Raw genomic sequence first — 24,227 nt, forward strand, 5'->3', positions numbered from 1 at the left:
TATCGACAGGATTATGAACCTCAAACAAACAATCCCTGAATGGAGAGGTGGTACTAAGTTTCCGATCAGAGATCGAAATCACTCAATCGTCTGTACAAATGACTCTAAATCAAATCAAGCAATAGGCATTATTAATAACTTCTTTTTCTTTTATTGCTAACGGTCTAACTACGGATGGACTTAGGTTTTCGGGGACAATGGGAAAGGTAAGGGAGCGGTTGCAGCCTTAATTAAGGAATAGCTCAGCTAGTTGCTTTACGTCGCACCGACACAGATAGGTCTTATGGCGACGGTGGGACAGGAAAGGGCTAGGAGTGGGAAGGAAGCGGCCGTGGTCTTAATTAAGGTACAGCCCCAGCATTTGCCTGGTGTGAAAATGGGAAACCACGGAAAACCATTTTCAGGGCTGCCGACAGTGGGGTTCGAACCAAATAGCTCACCATTCACTTGCTGTAAAAATTGCAAACCACGGGAAAGCAGCTTCAGGGGGTTTGAACCTGTCATCTCCCGAATGCAAGCTCCAGCTACACAGCTCTTACCTCACAGTCAACTCGCTCGGTGTTAAGAATAGCAACATTAAAATTGATCATCACTTGGATAGGTAGGCTGCATGGTGCTGGTTGGAAGAGGAATCCTGCCGTAAGTAAACTTGGCTAAAGGCGCCTGATCAGTGGTTCCGAGGCTTAGCTGAAGGCACTGACGAAGTTCCTGATGTCCAGGTTTGGATTCAGGTTACATTTCTGTCCGTTGTGGTCTGGGATGTGGGATCACTCAATCGTCTGTACAAATGACTGCAAATCAGCGAAACCAAGTAATAGGAGTAGATTTTAGGGTGTCTGATATTCTCATGATGTCGTTAATTGGACATCAACCTGTTTTACATCAGCACTTTGGTGCCACACTGGACAGGGCGAGTTGGCTGTAAGGTTGCATTCGGGAGATGGTGGGTTCTATCCCCACTGTTGGCTCTTTCGGATGGGATTTTTAGTCCTTTAGATGTGTGGAGAAAAGTCTTCCTAGACTCAAGTCTCTACACGGAATGTACATGTCCATTTAGTGGATATAAGTACGTGCATGCTTGACTTTTAATCTCTCCTTGTTCGCAGCCACTTTTCTTCAACATAGGGTGGTGCTATTTCTGCGAAATGGCAAATCCTTTCCACTGGAGTCGACTTTAAGCTACCAGTTATTAACCTGCGGGTTTCGTTTGAGTTGAATTGTACCAAACTCGACAAGCATACTCTGTGAGAGAATAACGCAATGCCAGTGCAGAAGTTCGAACAGTTTATGGTTGACAGGTTGACAACCCCATTTTCGTAGCATATGATTCTTGATGGATACATACTATCACAGTTTTGCAGCTTAATATCTGACCACATTATTTTCAGTCTATGATGCACTTCCTTGTTCCTTAGACAAAAGGAACACACTTGTGTCTTAGGGTGTTTCGGCCTTAGTTGGTTTGCGCTATAATAGCTTGACAAACCTTCGAGAGAGATAGTGAGATTTCTCCCCACTGTTTCATATTGTACATTGCCAGAGCAAACTCATCAGTGTACAAGAAACTACTAGTATGTGGAGTTATCGCTTGGTCATTTATTTGTATGTTGAAAATGGTTGGCGTCAGTATGCTTCCTTGGGGTAGGCCATTTTTCTGCGCTCTCCAACGACTGCACTGCCCCTGGATGTCAACAAAGAACCTGTGGTTCTGGAAGAGACTGGCGATGAACCTGGTTAGCTTGATATCTTTGATCAGATCGTAGACTTTAATAATAAGAATAATAATCATAATCATCATCATCATCTGCGGTTGTGTTACTAGTAATTATTGTTTTAAGGGCAACCACACCCTCTTAACGCGAATCAGAAAGAAATACAGATCGGACTCTTCGAAGAACCAGGACATGGGCGGAAGAAAGAGAAGGGAGGTGGACACCTCATTTGCATATAAAGTGATTTTGATTGATTCTGAAGGGCCCCGAAGGACGTGAAGATGAAAGATTCCCTAGGGATCGCAAACCTTATACCGGCGGGCTCAGAAGAATACAAGGATTGGTCAAGGGAGTTCTGATAGGAACGATGAAAGCGAGGACCCAAGCACAAGCAAGTGGAAGCAATGTCACACTTTGCTAAGAGCCCCGTGGACGCCACCCTACGCTCCTGATTTGAGAGTCCCACGGGGTTTACCTGTTTTAGTCGCCTCTTGCGATAGTCAGGTTATACCGGATGTACTGTATTCTACCGCCCCCATCCACAGGGGGAATAATAGTCTACCAGGTTTAAAAGAAGACAATGGAGTCGACAGTAATTTACTCTGTAAAACATGCATAACTTTTGTAGAGTAATGGGAATAGTCGAGTTCTTGTCAATTGTCGCATTCACTCAATGGGATTAAAAAAAAAAAAAGTTCCTAGTAAATTAAATACACTCTTTTAAAAGCAATATCGAGCCTTTCCTCAATGCGAACGGACATTTACATGCTCCTCTATGAATTTAAATAGAAGACCAAGTTTGGAGCACGACTGATGGGGCGTGGCAACATGTATCCCACGCTAGCCACCCGCATACTGTGTACCAGCGCAAATACAACGCAACTGTTGAGTTTTTAGAAGAGCACTTAATCGTTACAACTCTCCACTGTTCCATGACTTGGATAATCTCATGAGCTTTTGAAGCTGACATCATCCCAACTGTTCCCACTGACTTTCACCCCCTCCCCGCTCCAGTAATGCGGTAGAGAATACTAAGAGTTACTGCATGAAACATTAGCAGATTATTCTAAATACATTTAAACAACAAGAGAACAAGAGAAAACCTCTGTACGTACTACAGTTTTTCAAGACAATGCATGCATGTCCGGTGGATGATGTATGGCACAAACCCTTACAAAAAATATACGATAGGTCCAGCATGACTAAGTGCCACGTGTTCTCTGTGATGCCATAAGGAAAGTCTTAGATTTGAGTTCAATAAATGCCAGTATTCTATTCACTGATTATTATAATTAATACTGACACTTAATGTATCAGTTTAAAGAATATCAATGGCACAGATTTTTTGAAATTAATTAATGAAGTGCGTTGATTGGAAACGTTTTTCAAATATTATGTAACTAATGTTAAAACGGCGTGTTCTTGTAGTGGAGGATAGTGTTGTGTGATGTGCGAGTTGCAAGGACGTTGGGGCATTACGAACATCCAATTCCCGAGCTAGGAGAATTAACCATTTTATGTTGAAATCTTCAACCCGGCCGGGAATCGAACCCGCGGTCCTCTGAAACGAAGGCGACTACGCTGACCATTCATCCATTCTTACTGTTAGCAATACGACACTGCAAAACACGATCATATAAAACACTCTATACATGTTCATGCATTCTTTTGTCTACTGTAATATTTTATCTACTTCATATTTGTCAATCAAACTATAATTTTTGCAAATTTATTCTGCTGAACGCTCCATTTGTAGATCTCTGTTTTTGTCCTGTAGTGTCGACCTACGGATCTTATATTATTATTTAACAAGACGTAACTAGTACTGGGTATTTAATAATTATATTATTATTATTCTTCCTTTTCGTTTCAGCCATCTATGGGCTACGATTAGGCAACTTCATTGCTTTCTCAAGTTCTCCTTCCTCTTTTGCCAGTATTCCTTCATCCGTTGCCTTGCTCGTGCTCGTTCTTCTGTCGAGAATATTCTATTCTTCCTCGTTTTCTCATCAGTTAGGTCCTTCACCTTCGCAACTCTCTGCCTGAAGAATTTTCTGTTTGTTATATCTTCTGCCGTGATCCCACATTTTTTCTAAATCTCGGTGGACTTCTTTTACCCATGGGACTTGTGTCTTCCTGTTCTCCTGGAAGGTGAGGATCCTGTTGGCGAGTCTCTCCGATCCCATCCTTTTAATATGTCCGTAGAACGTCAATCTCCTCTTTTTCATTGTGGTGGTGACATTTTCAAATTGTTGGTATAGTTCTCGGTTTGGTCTCATGCGAAATGTAAACTTGTCTGATGATTTTATGGGTCCTAGAATCTTTCTAAGGAACCTCCTTTCTTTCTTTTCCAAATCTGAGCGTCCCTTCGTGGCTATTGTCTCAGCTGCGTATAAACATTCAGGTTTGACTATCGTGCTGTAGTGCTTGAATTTGGCCTGGTAGGAGAGTGACTTAGATTTGTAGGTGTTCTGACATAATCTAAACGCAGTTTCCATCTTTCTTGCACGTTCTTGAATTGCTGCTTTCTCGTTCATGTTTGGAGTCAAAATCTCTCCTAGGTATTTGAATTTTGTAGCTCTTTTGATGTGTTTTTATTTGCCTCTATCTTTAACTATGTTCTTCTCAATTTGCATATGTTGTTGGCTGATTTCTTACTGCATAATGTGATCAAATTGCCCTCCCTTCTTTCCCTGAATACGGCAAACCTCGGAATTTAGTGACATCATGCCTGGTGCTAGAATGCTTTGAATCATGCATTTCCCACTGATTACACGAAAGCCTTTTGGGAGAAAAGACCTTCTAAAGCATGAATTACCAATAAAAATTAATAGAATCGATAACATACACTGGCGCCAACGGTGTGGGAAACATCAAACATTCAAAGTCATTATTTCCAACAAAAGAATTGCCACAACTGTCCCTAAACAATGAAATCTCGCGGCCTGACGTGCGTCATGCTCTGAGAAAGGAGAGATCGCGGTTAAGAACTAACGGCCTGGGGAAGAAATACAAATGTTTTGACTCGCTAATGAGCCAACATTGTACCATTCTACATCATTTGTTCGCAGATATGCACAAAATATCCTGCACGCTCTCCATGAACAATGCTAATGTCGTGTGTGAATGGAATATAATTTACAAACCTGAAGATTTAATTTGATTTCCCTTTAATTCCACAGGAATTCTAAATAAAATTATCTTACTTTTCAACTGAGAAGCCTTGTGCAACCGTGAATTGAAGACAAGTTCGCTGCGCGGTTAATGCCGTGTAGTTGTTAAGTTGCATTCGGGAGATGATGGTTCGACAATTACCTTCCATTTTTTATTTTATAATTATTATCAGCTCTTTTTTCACTAATTCCAAATTATTCTTCCATTACAAAATATTACTATAATTATCTATACTTAAATTATATTTAATGCCATTGTATAACTATGTGGGGCCTACTGGCAGAGGGACTCAATTCGAAAGCCGGTACTAATGTATAATCTCCGGTTCTCCGTTAAGGAGAGGATGACCAGAATGGTGAGTTCAAACCACTTAGTTGACTTTTAAAGAGCTTCAAACTTGTCATTCAAACCCGGCGAGTAACACCATGAGATCTGCTCAAGGCTTAAGGTCTCCATCCGACGGACGAATCACCATCAATAGCGTTATATTCTCTCACTCCATATGAACACTGCGCAGAGCTTTGGCATTGAATCCAGGCCATTGGTACGCCTAGGAAATCTAGATGTTGGAAATTGTACACACCACCTCTCCTATCTTGCTGGCCAACGTTCTGACGGTGACATTTTTCCACGATCGGGACTCGAACCAGCTAACCACAGTGTCAGACCGTAAAGATTTGACGCCTTAATGACTATGGACACCAAGCGGGCTATTGAAAATATTCCAATAGCATATTGCATAACCATTTGTAGGATATGGCAATTTTTAAATATCTTTCAAATTAGAAGTTTCTCATAGTTGAAAAGCAGTTATGCCTCTTTCTTGCAGACGTTTGATTACTCCGAATACCGTCCACACGTTCTGCTAGGAAAGTACTGTATATAAGCGTGTGCTGTTCCACCTTATCGTTTCTTAAGGGCACCGGACGTGAAAAATTAATTATAAGTTAACATTTTAGTCTTTCACCTCCTCTGCTTAATTCTTCTGGCCTGGGGACTGGCTGTTTGTGTTTGTCCCAACACTTTCCTCTTCCTATTCACACAACACACTACACTACCAACCACCACATAAACACACAATAGTGATTTCATCCCTCCATATAGGGTTGGCGTCAGGAAGGGCATCCGGTCGTAAAACAGAGCAAATCCAAATGTGCGACCCCACAAATGTGGAAAAGCTGCAGAAAAAGAAGATTTTTGTCCTTCCCCTTTTTGAATAAAGGACCTTTTCATGAATAAAAAATTATAATATTTGAATGTTCTTGCAACAACAAAAAAAAGTGAATATTAAATGGTTGTTTAAATATGCCGACACAACTTCCACTCCTACTCATATGTCTACTACGATTATATTTCCAAAACTGGCACTCTTTAATCTTTTAAGTAAACTTTTCTACCGAAAAAGAGGAAGAACTACAGCAAACCAACTCAGTCACCTATTTAACGGCCTAAAATCTGCAAGGAAAATTTGCAACACGCATTTTTTTTACAATTTGTTTTACGTCACACCGACACTAGGTCTTATGGTGGCGACCGGGTGGGAAAGGCCTAGGAGTGTGAAGGAAGCGGCCGTGACCTTAAGATGTGAAAATGGGAAACCACGGAAAACCACCTTCAGGGCTGCCGACAGTGGGGTTCGAATTCACTCTCTCCCGGATACAAGCTCAGAGCTGCGCGCCCGGTACATGTATTTCTTTCCTATAATATAAGCAGCATGACACTAAGCACTTACAAATATTCGAGAGAAAATATATTTTTGTGACCCCCGTTTTAATAAATTTAATAATTATTGCAGGTACTAATGTATTTAACTTGCACAAAATGAACCGAGACTCAAAGTATATACATACAGGTGTGGCAGAAATCTGAATTTTTAAATGTGGTTTGTTAGTATTCTTATACCTGTCGATGAACTGAGGGAGATAGTTCAAATTATGCATGCTTACTTAGAGGCATGCTTTTTTCGCATTAATTTATGTTCGATTTCATGAAAAGGAAACAATTTTTCGCGTTATTTCGCGGAACAGGGCTGACCCCATAATTTTAACCCTTTCCTACAGTTATTCATAAAAAGTTTAATTCGTGAGATTTGTTAATTATTTATGTGAATGATAGCTAAATAAAGAGAGACAATATTGATAATCATTCATTATTCCTTACGTAATGTTGTTTAAAACTGTAATATAGACCTAATCCAGATTACATAACAAAGTACCCTTCACCCTAAATGGCCATAGCTATCACCCTTTATGGCCATACCAGTAAGGGATTTTACAGATTAATACGAAGATATACTTCTATTGAAATGAGAAATCCTTATTCTGCTCTCTGTTTCCCTTCACACACGTGATATTAAAATACAATTTAAAGATCGCTATTTTCCACGAATTTCGCTGCATTTTCGTACTTATCGCAAAATAAGTAAATTTCGCTTTAAACTGGCCTTATCGCTGTAATTCGCGAAAATAAAAACACTAATTTCTTAACCAGAATCATATGATTCGTTAAGATATCTCAAAATCGCTTCAAAATATTTTTTGTAGCGTTTATCGTTAATGCGAAAAGAATCATGCCTCTAGAAGATGCATTTTGCCCTAGTTAATGTTGAAAGATGAGTAAAGTTTGGTAGTCTTATAATAAATATTCTTGATGCGAACCTACAAAATGGGTTTTTAAACATGTAGTTTTCACCCCCAGTTGGCCTTAAGAGGTGAAATGTATCTGATGTATTCGAACTGCTTGTTCCAGACAGCAGGACGTTGAGTTCCCTTCCACCACAGTCGACTCACTCGCGCCGATGCTGCATGCCCTTATGTATGGGACAAAGACGTATTGATTAAGACACACAATACCACCACTCATGTCCAGCCTTAACGGGAGTTCAAGCGCTCTTGTTCGGAGGTTAAACCGCAGTTACATATCCTTGATGCTAAATATTAACCACCATAACCCGATGCTCGTCACACAATCCCCTCATTGTTCACGCTATTTCCGTTCTCGTCATCAACTGCAATGAATGAGGAGAGTGGTTTTCAGAAGTAGGCTAATTTCTATATATTAACAGTTCGGTTTTATCCTTGAGTATTTAATTTTTTGGTCACGAACTTATTTTTTCGAAACTAGTACATCTATTTACACGCGTGATTATCGTTGTGTCTTTGTCAGCAACTCAACTGCTGGCTTTACACCCGAAATTTTCACATGAAAAGTCATGTGTCATCTGGTCAAAATTTAAACTGAGCTAGCGTGGCTCGAGTGGCCCCAAAAATGCCTGGAATAAGCCGGTTCTGAGGATGTTTGACAATAAAATCATTTAATTTCTTTCCCCTTTTCAACGTCAGATTACTAATTACTAATATATCGGTCTACCTTCCTCTCCCAGAAGCTTATCTACTGTATAGGCTATAGCCTACATACGAAAATTGCAACATCATAAAAGTGTCAAAGGAACATACTAAAATTTATTCTACATATTACTAATAGTGATATACACGAATGATTGAGGTTTCAGGGTAATATATATGAAAACACCAGTATTATTAGAAACCTTCCTAGCTGCAATGAGAGCAACTATACGTCTTGGCACAGAATCAGAGAGGCCTCAGATGTCCTTCTGGGGAATTGCTTGCCAGGATGCTTGTCTGCAAATCCACAGTTCACTGATGCTGGCAGCAAGACGACTTTGATGGACTATATAGCTGTCGACCGGCTATATCCCAAACATGTTCAATAAGTTATGTATCTGGCGAACGCGCAGGCCACGGAAGAAACTGTACCTGCTGTACTTCGAAGCAAGCTTGAACATACCTAGCAAAATATTCTTAGGATTTGACTTACTGGATTTTTGCGTCAGGTGTGCGCAGAATGAAGGGCATGTCTTCTGCTTCTGCACCTTCCCTGATGTACCACTTGCTGGTGAGATAACCCTCAGTACGTAGCAGCCGAAGCCGTAAACTATACCCAATGGCGCCTGACAGCATGACGCCAGACATTCGGTCAGTACGACGCTGGACAATGCATCGCGGATGATGCCACTAACCACGGATTACCCCCCACCAATAGCACGTTACAGCCCTGATGGATCTTGGCCTACCAAGCGACCGCTCCTCAGACCACGCTATCACCTAATGCGTATAAAGCCAACATTGTAGTCCAAGTTCATCTAGGACTCGTCCCAAACACGCTTTGTTGCCAATCTGCTCGCCACTTACCATTTTATTCAGTTTATTCTTTACGGGAACCGTTAAACTACCCCATTACAACGGATATCATATTTCCGAAACATGCTCTTTTCCTCCTAATATCATGGAAATATACTACTAACAGAACTAATATAAACAAAATATGTTGAAAGAATGAACATTACCAACGATGCAATTAGATGAATAAAGCCTAAATCTGCTTAGTTTTAAAAGTATAACTGAAACAGAATAAAAAACTATTTCCTTAACCTCTGAACTTTACTCGTAAATAACAGTTTTCTGCTCGCTCTGGAGTGGTTTTTACTTTATCCCAACTGTGATAATCAGAGCCTTTATCAAAACTGAACGAGACAGATATTTACAAAGCAAACTAGTAAGAGATCGCATATTTCAGAGAAAGGCGATTTAAATTATTTTCGTTGGTAGTAAAAATGACATACTATTTTTTGCAATTTAGTTATTTGCTTGTAATTACAAACCTTTGCCGTATTTTGTGGAGTCTCTTTTAAGATTATTTAAAGTACTTAAGATGACTATTTCATCATTTAACGAATTTATATTGATACGGATATATTTGAAATGGGGCCGATAACCTAGAGGTTAGGCCGCGTGAAGCAACAATAAACATCATCGTTGACTTTTAGATTAATAAGAAAATATGCCTATATGTAGTTTCTTTGCGTAATAAGTATTTTGTTCCTACCTGAAAGAGATTCATTCCATCTTCCTCTCTGAAAAAAAAAAAACAAGAAAAATAACTGTATTACGGTCAATGATAAAATGAAATGTAGTCATAAGCACTTCGCCCTTATAAAGTTAACAAATTAAACTTATTTATTCACAGAGCACAAGATACAGTTACATTGAGCAATTCACACTGGTAGTTCCAACAAACAAATTAACGAACGTGCACTTTGATAATACAATACAAGAAACATGACAAATGCTTAACATGATCAAGTACATATAATCAACAACTGTCCAAAACCGTGAGAATATCCATGTCGCAAACCACTTCAAGTAATATTTTATTATTTAAGAGTTTATTCACCTTGATCTGGAATATACATTAATTGGACGATATGTCAAGCTTATATCGTTTATTGATATTGTTAAAGAAGGTTGGGAGGTGGATTTGAAAGGGTCCTTAGATTACTGTGTAGCGAGCTCGATAGCTGCAGTCGCTTAAGTGCAGCCAGTATCCAGTAATCGGGAGATCGTGGGTTCGAGCCCCACTGTCGGCAGCCCTGAAGATGGTTTTTCGTGGTTTCCCATTTTCACACCAGGCAAATGCCGCTGCTGTACCTTCATTAAGGCCACGGCCGCTTCCTTCCAACTCCTAGGCCTTTCCTATCCCATCGTCGCCATAAGACCTATCTGTGTCGGTGCGACGTAAAACAACTAGCAAACCTCTTTTTCTTCCTCCCCTTGATTTATTCCGTTTAAATAGGGTCAGCTTTCTTAATCACGAAGCGCCACACAGTTTCCTGTACGATACTCTTTCCTCTTCCAGTCTCAGTGTCTTCGTGACTTTCTGGACAATTGTCAGTCAGGAAGCTAGGAGACTATCCCATCCTCTTTCAGAGGGTCCCGGGTTCGATTCCCAGCCGGGTCGGGGATTTTAACCTTAATTGGTTAATTCCAATGGTATGGGGGCTGGGTGTATGTGTTGTCTTCATCATCATTTCATCCTCATCACGACGCGCAGGTCGCCTACAGGAGTCAAATAGAAAGACCTGCACCTGGCGAGCCGAACATGTCCTCGGACACTCCCGACACTAAAAGCCATACGCCACTTCATTTCATCCTAATTAGTACTTCGATGGGTATGTATGTATGTATGTATGTATGTATGTATGTATGTAATTTCAGTATTCAGCCTACAGACTGGTTGCATCCTCAACAGCTCCGTCAGTAGCTGTTATATATTTTGCTATTTGCTTTACGTCGCACCGACACAGTTAAGTCTTATGGCGACGATGGGACAGGAAAGGCCTGGGAAGTGGAAGGAAGCGTCAGTGGCCTTAATTAAGGTACAGCCCCAGCATTTGCCTGGTGTGAAAATGGGAAACCACGGAAATACCATCTTCAGGGCTGTCGACATTGGGGTTCGAACAGCTGTTATATATGACCTAGGCATCACTGAAGAGGCGTACTAGGGAAATGAGGAGTGAGGTAGTCTCCCGTTGCCTTCTTCACTGAGCCAGAAGTTGCTATTACATATCAGTCTGCCAAGCCCACTGAAATGCATGCACCAACGACCCTATGATCAACATTTACACACCATTCATCGCATGGACTAGCTGCATAAGGAATGGCATTACTAGCATCGCTCATACCTCAGTCACTTTCATATGGTCAAAGCCAAGGCTAAGACTGAGACTGAGACAGATCAATGAAAGTAATAAAATTGCTCTAGCACATACCAGAGGACATATTGCACGGTAAACAGTAGTTCTCACCAGCAAAGGCGTAGTACTTCGATATTCACACGAATAAGTCTGATGATGAACTCAACTGTGATGGCTTGGAAGATGATTTAAAACTTACGAATCCAGCCTGGTGTGATAATGCCATTTCGAGATTCTAGCTTTCATCCTATAGCAAAGTAGACGACAAGCCTAAATTTAGATCTATGATGATTTATGGAGTACAATTAGTGTAGAAGTTACATTATTTACGATATTTTGTGTTGTGTACAAAATGTCAATTGTATAACACGAACATATTCAATAAACACTCGAACAACACAACAGGTACAACTTACATTTCTGTAACTTCACAGTTTGTACATAAAATGATATCTTGGAATACTTCCGTTGGATAATATCTACACTACGTTTGTACATATTCTGAAACCCAAAACTTCCTTTTTACCAAAGAGCTATGAAATACGAAATTTAGTATCTTACCTGACCCTGGTTACATTATGAGTATTCTTATTATTCAAATATACTTTCGAGCACAGAAAGATGTACTCGAGTAACATGCAGACATTGAGAGGCTTTGAAGACAGAGTGCGCTAAAAAGAATTGACATGTTCGCTGTGAAGGTCGGGATGTATGCTGTTAACGGACCAGTAGCTCGCTGGAGTTATCCCAACAAGACCTTTAAATAAACATGACAGGTCGGCTCCTTGAAAGGAAGCGAAAAACCTCGCTGGGCGTATCTCACGCTGCCGGCTAGGGCGCCGTGCCAATTGGGAGCCATTCATAGTTTCAGAAGGCATGACACGAAAGAACAAACATCACAGTACACAAAACCCTGCGCACTAATACATTAAATAACATAACGGTACCTTTGCAAATAATAACGCCCGTTTCTCATGCTAAAATGTTTCGAAAATTTTGCTGTACAACTCATTTTATAAAAATATGACGAAAACAAGTTATGCTGTTCACGGTAAAATTATTTTATTACATTCGTGGAAGCATCAGGATGGTCATATATGAACTAAATTCTGAACTATGATGTGTATGTGCTGCCAAGAATCGACTTCGAAGTACAAACGGCACTAAGAAAGTTTTGCAATACGCAAAAACGGTTGGCTGGACACCCCTGTTATGGTGAGGGATGAAAAGAAGGGTGAAACCCTGTCTAGAAGACAGCAAGGCGCGACCTTCACACCAGTTGTTGTCAAGCAGTGGAATTGAAAGCAAGTTAGGATGTCAGTGTGGTCTAAAGGTGAATATCGCGCAATTATCCGCTACAATTTTTCTCGTGGATTAACTGCTGACCAGTGCCTGGAGGAAATGACTCCTGTGCTGGGGAAAGACTCTCCACATCGGACAACAATTTTCCGCTGGTACAAAGAGTTCCAGAGGGGAAATTTTGGGGTTGAAGACGATCCTCGTTCTGGGCGAGCTTCTGAATCAGTGACTGAGGAAAACATTGAAGCTATGAGGAAAATGTTGAAGCAAGAGAGGCGGTTGACATATCGGCAGGTAGAAGAGACCCTCCACATCCCTGCACCAGCTGTTCGTTCAATTCTACACGACCATCTCCATGTTAGAAAGGTTTGTTCCCTTTGGGTGCCCCATTCACTTTCAGAAGAACAAAGGGTACATCGAGTGAAATGGTGCCGAAAAATGCTAAAAACAGTTTCAAAATGGGACTTCGCGTAATGTCAATAGCATCGTTACCGGTGACGACACTTGGCTTTATTATTACGGTGTCCCAACAAAATCCCACAACAAGGTGTGACTGTTTGAAGATGAGGGTACTCCTGTGACTGTGCGAAAACCAATGTCAATGAAGAAAAGGATGATTGCAGTATTCTTCACTAAACAAGGCATCCTGACTCGGGTTGTGCTAGAAACACAAAGGACAGTTACTGCGAAGTGGTACAATGAGACTTGTCTACCTCAGGTCATCCAGGCTCTCAAGCAGCTCTGTCCAAGGTCACGCCTCAACACTGGCTATTCCATCACGACAATGCTCCAGCATATTATGCTAATGTAACAATGGATTTTCTTGCCAGATCAGGGTTGATTGTGCTTGATCACCCTCCATACAGTTCTAATCTTGCCCCATGTGATTTCGCGGTCTTCCCAGAAGTGAAGATGAAGCTGAAAGGGCGGCGTTTTGCGTCCGTCGAGGAGCTTCTGGCAGTAGGGGATCAATAGTGTGAAAATGTAACCAAGGAAAAGTGGCAGAGTTGGTTCAGTGACTGGTTTCGACGTAGGGAGAAGTGTATTGAGTGTGATGCAAATTATTTTGAAAAATACTGAAGCGTTCACTCACATTGCAAAACTTTCCTAGTGCCCCTTGTACATTTATCTTCACCTTCCAATCAGCCTGGGTTGTGTTCAACCAAACTTGTGACACAAATTTGGCGATTGAGTTTTCTGCCTCCATTCTTGCATTTCTGTTGTGATACATTGGCGTTTTAACCTCATATAAACACTAACAGCTTCCTTAGTACCCGGATCCTGCCATTTTAGAAGTGTTTGTTTATGTTTACAAACGAGCTTCACAATCTTCTTACGTCGTAGCGCCAGTATCAACGTCATGTCAGCTTCGCTAATTGGTTCGTTTCGCAAAATTAATTTTACGGAATAGAATATATCCTATTTTATGAAAAGTTTTATCAAAGGTTTTATAAAACTTGAATTTGACCGTGAGCAACAGAAATTTTATAAAATTAAATTAGACCTATTGTGCAATAAATTTGAAGGAAAATTTTACCGTGAGCAACAGGCAAAATAATAATAATAATAATAATAATAATAATAATAATAATAATAATAATAATAATAATAATAATAATTTATAGAATTTGGACTAGTAAATAATTGTGCGAAAATTATGGCAAAATCTAAAGTTAATCTCACAGATTTCATACAAGAATGCATTTTTCCAAAAAAATGGGAATACTGATGATTATGATGCTTGTTGTTTTAAGGGGCCTAACATCGAAGGTCATCGGCCCGGGGAATACTACTTTAGTTTTAAATTAAAGGATTGTTTAAGAAATTGGAGAAAATATATTTAGAAGATGCGACGCCATTAAACCGTAAACGGATGAGTGGCTTGCAAGTATAGCAGGCCATGATCCAATAGAAGAGGATGAATCCTATTTCATTTGGGCATATATACTGATAAATGATGCACAGAGTCTCAAACACTTGCATTAAAGAAATGTAGATATCAATGAACATGAAAAAATAAAGGGCACGTCATCTAATCGCTGTTATTACAAGTAAGATCGTTTTCAGTTAAAACTGCATATATTATCATTTGTTTTACATCGGACCGACAAGGCCACGGCGTCCTTCCCATTCTTAGCCCTTTTCTATCCCATCGTCACCATACGACCTAACTGTGTTGGTGCGGCGTAAAAAAATAGTTCATTCAATATTTCGTTCTAGCTATGCTTTTCCATCGTGGCATCGACATATAATAACTCATACAGATATTAGATGTGTACAGGATGTTTTCATCCCTATTTAGGGATAATCAGTCAAAAAATTGAGAAATGCATATCTTTCATACATTTTAATCCTCTCATTACTCTCTCACCATTTTGGTACCCAACATAAGATGACATTCCTTAAATTGGTGATTATTGTTTTAAGAGGAAGTACAACTAGGCAACCATCCTCTATATAACACTAATTAGAGAGAAAAAATGGAAGGGCTTCGACACTTCGAAAATTGAAGGTATCGGCCAAAGAAAGACAAGGGCCACGAAGGGCGTGAAAATGAGACTCCCTAGCCCTCGCAAACCTAATAGCGTCGGGGTCGGAAAAGAACAAGAGTTGACCAAGTGAGGTCAGGTAGGATAGATGAAAGTGAGGAGCCTGGCACAAGTATGTGGAAGCAATACCAGAGCTCAGCTGAGGACCCAGTGGTCGCCAACCCACGCTCCAAATTTCAAAGCCCCTGGAGCCCCTTTTAGTCGCCTCTTACGACAGGCAGGGGATCCCGTGGGTGTTATTCTACCGCCCCCACCCACAGGGGATGACATTCCTTCAATAACCACCTTTTTAAACCTTTCATCCTGGCCAGAGTGTCGTACACCGAGCCTCAAAAGTATTTCATGTTACTAATAATGGTCAACCCTGTCTTTAAACGTTTGCCATGGACTGATAGACGGCCTTGTAGCAAACGTCTGCGGAAGCGCACGTCGAATTCCACAGATCAGCCTTTTTGTCTGCACAAGCACTGTTAGCAGATGTAGAATGAAGACATACACGGAGTGCCAATCTTGAACACCAAAAAAGTTACGCGGTGTAATAAAGCACTTGGAGTAGGAACATTGCTTGTAAAATTCGTCGCGCTTGAAAGACAGTAACGAAGATCCACAAAAAACAGCCTGTACTTTATAATTAGGTACGAATAGATTAGAATGTGGACTTTTTTTTGCTAGTGGCTTTACGTCGCACCGACACAGACAGGTCTTATAGCGACGATGGGATAGGAAAGGGCTAGGGGTGGGAAGGAAGCGGCCGTGGCCTTAATTAAGGTACAGCCCCAGCATTTGAATGGTGTGAAAATGGGAAACCACGGAAAATCATCTTCAGGGCTGCCAACAGTGGGATTCGGACCCACTATCTCCCGGATGCAAGCTGACAGCTGCGCACCACTAACCGCACAGTAGCAGACGTATTTAACCAAGGCGTAAGTGCCTTCCGCCCGTGAGATTTGCAGTGAGATTTGCGTAACTATTACGGATCTAAACAATCAGAACTTCCTAAAATTTATGCAACTCACATAACTGCAGAGTGGGTAGATGGCACTTGCGCCTTGTTCAGATACGTTTACCGTGTGAGCTGGCCGTGCGGTTAGGAGCGAGCAGCTGTGGGCTCGCATCCGGGAGATAGTGGATTCGAACCCCACTGTCGGAAGATGGTTTTCCGTGGTTTCCCATTTTCACACGAGGCAAATGTTGGGGTTGTACTTTAATTATTGCCACGGCCGCTTCTTTCCCATTCCTAGGCCTTTCCTGACCCATCTTCGCCGTAAGACCTATCTGTGTTGGTACGACGTAAAGCAAATAGCAAATATGTCTGCATGTCCCTACTGATAATGGGCAAATTTCATGAAAGTAAAAACTGACATACATACATACATCGTCACAGAGTGCTATACTTTTCAACGTACAGTCTGCAAGCATTTGTGAAGTAACTAAGTAAAGCCTCCACAATCCTCTGTTTGTAAGTAGATCTGTGGCCTCATTTAGTTTCTCTACTTCTCTTACCCTCCATCCCTCCATAACAGAGTTCATTATTCTCCCATGAAACCTATCCTGCTCCATTCGCCTCGGATGGCCCAACCACCGAAGCCGGTTTATGCGCACAGCTTCATCCACTGAGGTCATTCCAAAATTATTTATCTCCTCATTCAGAGTACCCTCCCGCCACCGCTTGTGCCAGCGATCATTTTCAGTACTTTCATGCCTGTTACTTCTAACTTATGAATAAGATTTACCGCGAGTCCACCCACCTTTCACTCCCGTCCAGCAAAGTTGGTCTGAAAACAGACTGGTGTGAAGATAGTTTCGTCTGGGAACTGACATCTTTCTTACAGAATATCGTTGATCGCAAGTGTGAGCTCACTGTACTAGCTTATCTGCACCTTGATTCTACCTCGCTTACTACACTACAATTCTGGGAGAATACACATCCTAAATACTTAGATAGAAATGATCTACCGGTTGAGAATCCACAGCCTGTTTCCAGTCATTCGATCGGGTGGGGAATGGAATGAATGAAGCCCCCATCTAGTGGTGAGGATAGCAATTGTACCGGCTGCCGAAGCCTGACGCACTTTTCTGGGACAAGGATTAATGAATGACAGATGAAATGAAATGATATTGGAGAGTGTTGATGGAATGAATTGCGAAGGGAAAACCGGAGTACCCGGAGAAAGACCTGTCCCGGCCCCGCTTTCTCCAGCACATATCTCACATGGAGTGACCAGGATTTGAACCACGGAACCCAGCGGTGAGAGGCCGACGCGCTGCCGCCTGAGCCACGGAGGTTCTGACCTACCTGTTCCTGTTTTGTATTCCCGACCTCTTAGGTTTCTTCCCTACTGCCAACACTTTAATCTTGAAAATGCTAATTTTTAAAATAAATAAATAAATAAATAAATAAATAAATAAATAAATAAATAAATAAATAAATAAATAAATAAATAAATAAATAAATAAATAAATAAATAAATAAATAAATAAATAAATAAATAAATAAATAAATAAATAAATAAATAAATAAATAAATAAATAAATAAATAAATAAATAAATAAATAAATAAATAAATAAATAAATAAATAAATAAATAAATAAATAAATAAATAAATAAATAAATAAATAAATAAATAAATAAATAAATAAATAAATAAATAAATAAATAAATAAATAAATAAATAAATAAATAAATAAATAAATAAATAAATAAATAAATAAATAAATAAATAAATAAATAAATAAATAAATAAATAAATAAATAAATAAATAAATAAATAAATAAATAAATAAATAAATAAATAAATAAAAAAAATTATTGGTAATACGTCCCATTAACTACCTTTAAGGTACAGCCCCAGTATTTGCCTTGTGTGAAAATTGGAAACAATAGGAAACTGTTTTCAGGGCTACCGATAGTGGAGTTCGAACCCACTATCTCCCGAATGCAAGCTCACAGCTGCGCTTCCCTAAGCTCGCTCCATACCAGAAATTTAAGTTTGGTAGTAGGCCTAGTATGTGGTTAAAATGGTGTATGTACCTCCTACCATCGGAAGTTTCCTTGAAAAGAGCTGCACCACCACGAGGAATACGAGGACATTTCTTTGCAGGTAACTTAAATATTTCCAATGCTTTAAGACTACGGTTCACAGTAGACTGAACACGATACTGTGACTTACTGCTACCCTAACATTGTAAATCAAACATTTTAACGTGGAAATTCATATACAATTTACAATATCTCCTTGTCAATAAGGTTATAAGCCGTAGGCTGTATACTGTAGGGCCTACTTCAGCTGACCACATCACGGAGTAGTTCGGAGCTAGCCTGTTATGTCCAACTTTCGAATCTGGACGTTAAACAACATGCTTCAAGTACACGCAATCCAGGAACGTTTGGATAATATTTCGTACATAGCGAACAGAACATACAGGTGAGCCAACTTCTTAGCCGCATGCTAATATTTAAGATGTCTATATTCCTATCGTCCATGAGGCTGCTATAGCAGTCAGGTTGTTGCTCACTCTTGTTGTTGTTGTTGTTGTTGTTGTTGTTATTATTATTATTGTTGTTGTAACTGTTTGAAAAGCGATGAATACGAGTCAAATAGCTTTTTCTCCTCTTTAACTCGAGCGCGAGTTATACCTAATATACCTTACTGACGATATATGGTGTTACGTGAATTTGTAATGTTATGTGAAAATGCTGCCTGCTGTCATTTCTTGATGGATGCAGTACTTTTGCATCCATCTCTTGGCACAGGCCAGAGTAAAGTGTAGCTTCCACCGAAGTCCCAGTCAACATCCATGGCTGTGACAATATGGAAGCTGCTGGGGTATGGGTAGTGCTGAGTAATGACATTCGGAGCACGACTAGTGCATCTGAGTGTTATGAAAGGTGCTGCTCATAGGGTCAGTCGTGCTGCAATAGTACTTTCTGACCCATTGAGGAAAGACATGGCAAACTACCTCACTCCTCATCTTGCCTAGTACGCCTCATTTTGGTGCTGCCATTGGTTTTTGGGGTTTCCTTATAACCGCATAACCTTTGGTGGTGCTATTTGAGGATCCAACCAGCGTCTGGGCTGATGACCTAACAGACAGACATGTGAAAATGTCGGCACAATGTTTTGTTCCGGGCTTTAAGTCGGGTTATAACAAGGATAAACAGGAAATGAGTTACTTCTTTTCGCCTCCAAAGCACGAGAATATTTTTTTTAAGATGTCGAAAACCACATCGCGTCAAGATTTGCCGTTGGCCAACAAAAGCTCCGTCCCATTAGTGTCACAGTGCGGATTAGGCAATAGTAGAAACTCAAAACCACCCATAACTTGTGTCTACATCACCACATCTAGCACTAAAACGAAAATAATGCTGTTAAAGGATCAGTCCTCATACTACACATCTCCTGGCGAGATTATATCTACCGTGAGAGAATATCATGCAGTTCTGCATGTTACTCAACATGTTACAAATTCTTTTGTGTAAATTTTTTGTATACGAAACAGTTTCGCAAACAAAACCTAATCTAATTATACTCCCACAAGGTCCGGACGAGGTGACGGGGGAGAGAGTGGGAATGGAATGGAAGTCGCGTGAAAGGTAGCCTACCCACACGTCGTCCATATTACACCGTCACGTAGTCGTAGGACCCGCATTACAAGCAGCGGGCCTGCCACACGCGACCATGCGCTCCGTACACATGGCTGAATTAATAACACGAGTCACCTGGGCACTAACAACTACCGTACGTTTCTGTTCCCATAAATAAAGATTTAAAATCATCATAATGTCACGCCACGACTAACAACTCACCCTGTGCGTAACGTTCCTTTTCCCCCGGACACTATGCCTTCTTTGAAGTTTGAATGTGAAACTGTTCTCCGAAACCACTAATTACAGAGGCCTACGAAAATTGAGGCAATTAAAATTTACCTTATATATTTTGGTGTGCTGAGTTTAACTGTAATCACTATTTTTCTCTATCACATTGGGATTTTGCACAAAGTTAATGAGAAAGAGAATATTTATATGACAAAGTGGAATCAAATACCGTACTTGCAAAAATAACTAAATATTGTTTCATGTCCACGTTCTCTCGACAGAAAAATACTCCTAATACTTATTTAACTCTATAAATCTTGAAACGCATATTTTATTTTACCTCAAGGTTTCTCTCTCGAGATTTCTTTTGTAAATAGCCCATCTGTTGTGTCTTCTCACAATGAAGTCTAATTATAACTGAGATCCAAAAAGCAAAAACAATACTGTTGCGGATGCAAAGCAAGAAAGTAGCATATCAAGTCATAATGCTTTAATTGTTGGGAAAGCAGAAAGAGAAGGGGTGTAAACAGTATGAGAATAAAATGTCATTCAATGAAAGTTAGTGAAAGTATCTCGTTAATTCACGTATATTTTCATGTTTATATCTTCCTTCATGCATTGCTATAATATACCGTTGTTTGAAGTGCCCGCATTTCTATTCCCTGTATATTTCATCACCGACGAAGAGCTCCTGGCGCAAACACTATCATTAACACTGCACCGATCACTCGTCAACCAAGTGAGGGATAACATTGCACTACTTGAAAATAAATATTTTAGTCTAATTTGAAGTAGGATACATTTCTCTGATGTGATCAATTTAACAGTTCTTGAATAAGAAACCTTGATCAATTTGCACATTCTTGTTGGCAAAAATATTCATATTTAGGAGAGAGAGGATCCAGGGAGTCCAGAGTCCCCATCCCCAAAAAAGTGCCTCTGCTTTTTTTAGAAACTACTTTCGATTTACAAATACTTCACGCTGCAAGCTGAAATTCTCACCTGATCAATTTCCACAACAACTGGAGCTATCTGAATAATGATATAACGAGATATAAACACACAACATTTAATTTATAGAGCAATTTAGAAATTTATTCTGAAGTTGTATTATCAGCCTAGCTGAAAGTACATCTTTCATTTTGTTACTGGCGAGGGTACGAGTGTAGGTAGTTAATAATAATAATAATAATAATAATAGTTACCGTGTTTTAGTGGTAGGTAGAGGTGAAAGAAGGTGCGGGCGTGAACGGGTCTCAAACTACGGAATCAAAGTTAATGTAAAATTTAACAAGGTTATATTTTCTTTTCAAAAACAAAGAAATAACAAGCATGGCAGGTACAAAGTAGCAAGTCCAAAGGGTAGTTACAATATTTACAGGATTTGGGCTTCGCGCCCTGACTTCACAATGCTTGGGCAATCAGCTCAGTTTTACCCCAAACACAAGTTTCAACAGAGGGGCAGAAAACCCCATTCATGCCTAGGAGTCCTTGCTCCAAATTACACTGAAAAGCCTCCACGAGGCATACAACACTCAATTTTCAAAAGAGCCACACGCTCTCAACTTTAAGCCTCTCAAAGGCCACACCAAACTCCACCTTCGAGTTGTCCTCACTGGACATAGACACAGGGGTAAAATACCCAACCTACTGAGGTCTATTAAATGAAAAGGGGCAATTACATGACCTCTAAAATAACAATTTGAGAGGAGGCGATCTGCACTCCTAATACACTTGTTTTTAAAACCTAATCTGGCTCTAGGCCACTAATGCAAGGGCTAATCCCATACTACAGAGGTGACTTTAGAAAAGAGCAATTTGTTTTACGTTAACGAAGAATAGGTTGAGAAAATAAGTTCACCTCAAAACAATGTGAGTGGGAGCTCGAGAGGGTTAGCACTCTCTATCCCAATATGCAGCTTTAAAAGAGAATAGATGAAAAGATTGGTTACATTTTAGGAAAAGGTTACATGGTGGAAACGCTTCGAACCCGCTCCGAGAGTTAAACTGCCAACCTAGCAAGAAAAGAAGTTATTAAGAGGCCATTACCTGGTGTTGAACAGCTAGAGAAGAAAGAGGCGCTTCCCGCCCCCTGCTATGTACTTTACACACTGAAAGATGGAACAGAAGTGGCGCAGAGATCAAAAAATCAGCAGTTTATATACTCTCGCGGAAGGTTCTAGGCGTTAGGGGAATGAGAACACCCGCCCACAATCACTTTATTGGCTAGGGTACAGAAACATATCCAAGTTGGGGGAAGATACATCGGATTGGTCGGAAATTACTCAAAGAAATTCGGGATTGGATAAATCTAAAACAAGGGGAAAAAGAGGGGTATACAGCCAACTTAAACAATAACAGAAAGAAATTTAACAAGAAACAAACTTTTGAAATAAGAACTTCTCCAAAAAAATAGTTCTTTCACTCCGCACTAGGGTGCACTATTGTTGATCTTCAGTAGTGTCCTCTAGAAGAGAAAGTTCACACTTCTTACTACAAGCAAAACAAAAATACGTCGAAAATGACACAGTTCAAAAACTCCAAAATTTACAGGTAGAGACATCTTCTGAGAAACTTGAAAATTAATACTGTCCATAAAGTTCAGACTTCCTCCAGCAGAGGAGTTTCAACAGGCGCACATTTTAAATTAGCGGTGTGGAGGTGTACCGCCCGGTACAATAATAATAATAATAATAATAATAATAATAATAATAATAATAATAATAATAATAATAATAATAATAATAATAATAAACGTTTCGTTTAAGGGTAATTTGTATGTTCTTTAACGGATCCGTAACACTAAGACATTATTAGTGTTTTACAGTTAAGTATTCCGAACTCGCGAAATGTATTGCAAAATATCAACTCACTGATAAAAATGATCCCGGACCCACTCTAATACCATTTTCAAAATAAGTTGGAGGACAGATCGCCAGTATTACCTTTTGCAGTACAGAACGGAAGAGTCGAAACAGCAAATCTGTTTTCTGATCCAGTAAGAAGTCTACCATCATTCTCACAATGGTACACGTGGTGAAAACTACTGCATATCGAAGACATAATATGTTTGAAATGCTGTCACAAGGGTTGGCGCCAGGTAATATTCATCAACAACGTTATAAATACTGTAACAGTTCTATCGACAATATCTGTCAACAATCCACCGTTTCATTTTATTTATTTATTTATTTATTTATTTATTTATCGGCTCGCCTAGTGCAGGTCTTTCTATCTGATGATCACGGGCAATCTACGCGTCTAGGGGGAGATGATGATGATGATGATGATGTAAGGAGAAAGTGAAAGCTGATGTCGGTACATAGCCTACCCTTGTCGAATAACACCAAGAGGTGTGCTAAAGGCTTAACGTCTCCATTCGAAGGACGAATCACCGACGACAGCGTCATATGGCCTAGTTTTATTTGAACAATGCGGAGAAGTTTGGAATTTAATCCAGGCTTTCAGCACGCAATCTAGTGATCAGAAATTGTACATCACCAACTCTCCCACCTTGCCAGCCGACATTCTGATGGTGAAAAATGTTCTTTTTTCTTCACCTATGGGACAGAGAGTCACTACAAATATCCATGCAAAAACGTTCACTAATAAAACATAACTAAAGACATTAAAAAAGGGGGTCATTATAAACATTGTTACAATTTTCTGTACATCGCCACGACAACAGGTCTTACGGTGACGAAGGGATAGGAAAGGGGAAGGAGCGGGAAGGAAGCGTCCGTGGCCTTAATTACGGTACAGCCTGGTGTGAAAATGGCAAAAAACGGAAAAAAACATCTTCAGGGCTACCGACAGTGGGAATCGAACCCGCTATCTCCCGAATTCAAGCTCCTAACCGCACGGCGAATTCACTCGGTATAAAATAAAATGCTCACCTGCTAAGGCCTAAAAGCTTTGCAAATATGCATTCACCTACGACCTAAAAATACCCAAATATGACAATAAAATTTGGAAATATATCGTAAAAGAAATTAAATATTGTCCAAAATTTCCTTAAAAGACCAGCAATACACTGGCCACATTCCTAGCATCCCTTTGTTCTTTCAGTTTAGACAACTTACAGCTCGCCAAACACGTTCCTTACCATTAAACCATTTAACAG

At 40.0% G+C, this 24,227-nt stretch overlaps 1 protein-coding gene across 1 annotated transcript in view; it reads right to left on the reverse strand.

The window, feature by feature from the left end:
* The window catches only part of kek5 (kekkon 5), a 392,502-nt gene that overhangs the window by 261,531 nt on the left and 106,744 nt on the right, over positions 1 to 24,227 (reverse strand). The window contains exon 2 of the mRNA XM_067143405.2: positions 9,792 to 9,819. The gene's annotated coding sequence lies outside the window, so the exon portion shown is untranslated. The remainder of the gene's footprint in view (positions 1 to 9,791; positions 9,820 to 24,227) is intronic.

This window comes from Anabrus simplex, chromosome 3 (assembly GCF_040414725.1).
Source record: "Anabrus simplex isolate iqAnaSimp1 chromosome 3, ASM4041472v1, whole genome shotgun sequence".
Classification (NCBI taxonomy): Eukaryota; Metazoa; Arthropoda; class Insecta; order Orthoptera; family Tettigoniidae; genus Anabrus; species Anabrus simplex.